Below are 4,117 nucleotides of genomic sequence, written 5' to 3' on the forward strand. Positions count from 1 at the left end.
TATATATATATATATATATGTATATATTTCTTTTAAAACTTCCATCAAACAAATTTAATTATCTCCATAGATAATCAAAATTTCAAATAATTAAATTGTATTTTAACTTAGCCAAATACATAAATCTCAATTATCCAAGTAGTCTAACATAAATTAAAGCTTAATTACAAAAATAAATTAAAACTACAAAATAAATCGGGATATTACATATAACATATTTATTAACGAATAAAACAATAAACAATTAAATGGAAAACACTAATTAATGACAATATATTTCATAATTAATTATTAATAAAAATAAAGAACTCTCTAAATAATTAATATCAAATTCATTTTGATTTCCTTTAAAATACAAATTATAAATTATTATGAAAATTAAATAAGAGAGAGAATGTACTGCAAGGTTAAATTTGTCCAAAAAAATATGTAGAAATCTAGTTAGGAAATACCGTTCAAGTTTAGGCTATTTATAAAATATCACTAATGAATTAGGTTAATCTTTCTTTAAAAAAAAAAAGAAAAAAGATTAGAGGCTCGAATTTTTCGAACAAAAAATATTTGATCATAAGTTCAAGTTAGCCTAAGTGGCATGTAACTTGTGGCCCAAAAGGAGGTTAAAGTGAAGTGTGTAAGTCCATTTGATTTAGCAAAGTTCGAAAAGTGAGGGCCTTAACTTCTGGATCATGGACAACAATCAAGCATTTTCTTTCACATTTATGAAACATTAGTGGAATCTACTGGACAAATGTCTTAAAATTTAATAATATTTCATAACTAGATTTCAATAATATTTCAATATATTTTTAATCTTTCGATATATTCTTATTCCTCTTTTAATTTTGTAATATTTTCAAATTAAAATTATATCATTTTTAGATTTAATATTAATTACATAAGAGTTTTATTTTTTGAAATATCATTCATTACATTATTTCTTATCAATAAATTTTCAAAATATTTAATTTTTTTTCTATTAACATTTTTTTTCCGAATTTTCACCTTGCTTTTCTTATTTAATAATTTCGATTGATATTTATTTAAAACAAAATATTCAAATTAATATTTCTTTCATTAAGAGATTTTCATTTATTTTCTTCCATATTCAAAGCGGAAAAACAATCACATCCCTATTGAGATCTCAACTATATTTAGAATATATGGTAATATACTAAAAGATGTAAATATACATCAAGTATAAAATATATATTTTTTTTTTGTGTGTTTACAAATATACTGAAAAACATAAATATATATTGCATATATTGTTCGGTATATATATAAGATGGTATATTGTGCAAATTGTCTTGTTCATATACTTATCAAATATATCCTATTTTATTTCCAAAAAATTCAAATATATAATGTTGTATATATCAAATATAGTTTTTTTTCTCCTATGAAGTTTCTTGTCGATTCTTGCTTTTATTTATGAGCGCAACAATTTTCGAATTTTAAAAGAAACTTTCCTTGTGTAAATTTTAAAAAGAAAACTATTTTGAGAAGTTCATAATAGTGCGAAACTTCCTTTACATGCTTCTTTTGGTATTATTATTATTAATTTATTTAAAAACAACTTAATAGTATAAGAAGTGTTGAAAAAGTAACTTGGGCTAGACATTTGTGTGTAAAATAATAACCAATTAGGATATTCATGTAAAAACTATGAAAGTTTATATAGATGTGTAATTAGACTTATTTATTTACACTGTAAAACCTATCAATAAATGTTAAACTGCATGACCTTCCTTCCTTGACCGTTGTTATACTAAAAAAAGAATAAGTAAATAAATCACATTATTGAAAAATATTATTTAATTTCCATGGTGCAAGTTCACTTTTTTTTAGTATAACAATCTAGTGCGAGAGGTTTCAACCTTTGATCTCTTACTTAAAAATATATGTTTTATCATATATGTTAATTAAATCATGCTCAAATTGGTAACAAGCTCATATTGTTATGTTTTTTTTTTCCATTTAACATAACGTTTAAAATTTGTTGTAATTAAACGACAATGTATGTAGATAGATGTGAGATATTACACTCTTTTATATAGATAGATGTGAGATATTACACTCTTTTAGTTGGTGATAATGGTTTATCCCATTAAACTATATATTAAGGCTGGCATGGTATTTTTAATTTGTATTTTACCTGCATGTTTTGTTCGGTAAAAATGTCTGTTCACACGAGGTTTTCGGAGAAACTTGTTTCGTGGAATTTGAACTTTGTATTTGTATCAATCTCAGTATAGCAAGTACAATATCTAACACAATAATTCTTTGATGCATTCAAAATAAACTTTAATATTTAAACTGGTTAATCTTCTTGAATGATCAGCCTTTGAGCTTGTTGATCTTCTGGGATGATTGGCCTTTTGGTTTATTGATCTTCTTGGATGATCGACTTTTGGGCTTGTTAATCTTCTTGAATGATTCGCCTTTGGGCTTGTTGCTCTAATTGGATGATCAACTTTTTGGGTTGGTTGATCTTCTTGAATGATCGCCCTTTGGGTTTGATGATCTTCTTGGATGATCGGCCTTTGGGCTTGATGATCTTCTTAGAGGATCAGTGTTTGCACGAGATTTCCAGAGAAACTTTTTTTGTGGAGTTAAACATGAGTTAGTATCGATGTTGAAGTTGATTTGATGTGATGTATTTCGATCTCTAGTACTTGATCCTCTGATTCTCTCTCGATTGAATGCATACACTTGATGTATAGAAGCGGAGATTGTGGATGTTCTTGAGCTTGGAGTCTTGGAAGAATGCTTGTATCTTCAAAGGACTTCAGTTTTCAAGTGTGATCAGCTTCAAGAGTTAGGGCGTCTTTTGATTGTTGGGAGAATTCTCTCTAGGTCATCTGGAGTATAAAGTTGCCGACCTCCAAACAATGAAGAGAACTTCTCTATTTATAGAGTTATCAAGTGGGGCTCGTGGGCTTGGACTTGGTTAGTCCATGGGCTTGGCCCTTGGACCCAATTAGTTGGACTTGGGCTTGATTGATCAATTAAGCTACGGGATTTATATTTGATCGGGCCGGTCCTGTCGGCGGTCGGTTCAGAAGAGGAATGATAGAAACACCCGCGGGTGAACGAAAGTGTAGTAATACTAACCGGAATAGGAAAAAAAGACCTATATTGTCTCCTAAAGAAGTCAATATATGGTCTTAAACAATCATAACGTTGTTGGTATGGAAGATGTCAAAAATTGGCTTTAAGAGAAGTTCGTTTGAAATGTGGAAAATTCATGATTTCCTTACCTATTATAGTAACAATATCTGTAACCGTAACGAAGTCAATGATAGACTTCTTAACTGGTTATCAACTTTCAAAGAAACCCGATATATAGATATCACCTAAGTTCTATCACCAATATCACTAAGATCCCTCATATCGTGGATATCATCGATTATGTACCCATGATCACTTCCTTCCCTAACCAATGTGAGATTTTGTTGGCACTCCGAAATACAACACAATCGAGTAAACTCTTTACTCAATCACGTAGCATTAGCTATGCGATCATTTAGCAAATACAACACGATCGAGTAGAACTTTTCTACACGATCAGATAGCCCAAGCTAAACGAAATTTGCTGTTGGGTGCTTTCTTTCTTTTCACTTTTCTATTCGCTTCTTTGGTTCCTTGCCCCTCTAATTCTCTCAGGAAAACGTATAATGGGTGGGGAACAGAAAAATGGTTCATTCCTTTTTCATCTTCTTCCTTTAAATGTCAGAAATATGGTGATAGGGAAAACTAGCACACAATCTTTTGTATCTTTTCCAGTATTCAGGAAGAGTTTCACCAACAATTATTATTATTATTATTATTATTATATAAATATAATTATATAATATATTCATTGGGACGGGGAATCGGAGCGGGGACGTGGACGGGGAATCTCCATTTAGCCAACGGGGAAAAAATTATTCCCCCTCCCTCCCCCATTCCCCGTCTAATCGGAGATTCCTTGTCCTCTTTGCTAACCTCCTTCTTCTATCCTTTGTCTTGCAGCTCAAATCCGATGATGTCCAAACACTTTTGGAGTTTGAGCTGGATTACGGCTTTGGTCAACATGTCAGAAGCATTATCCAAGGTATGTATTTTCAGAAAAGGA

This window comes from Benincasa hispida, chromosome 6, assembly GCF_009727055.1.
Source record: "Benincasa hispida cultivar B227 chromosome 6, ASM972705v1, whole genome shotgun sequence".
In the NCBI taxonomy this organism is placed as follows: domain Eukaryota; kingdom Viridiplantae; phylum Streptophyta; class Magnoliopsida; order Cucurbitales; family Cucurbitaceae; genus Benincasa; species Benincasa hispida.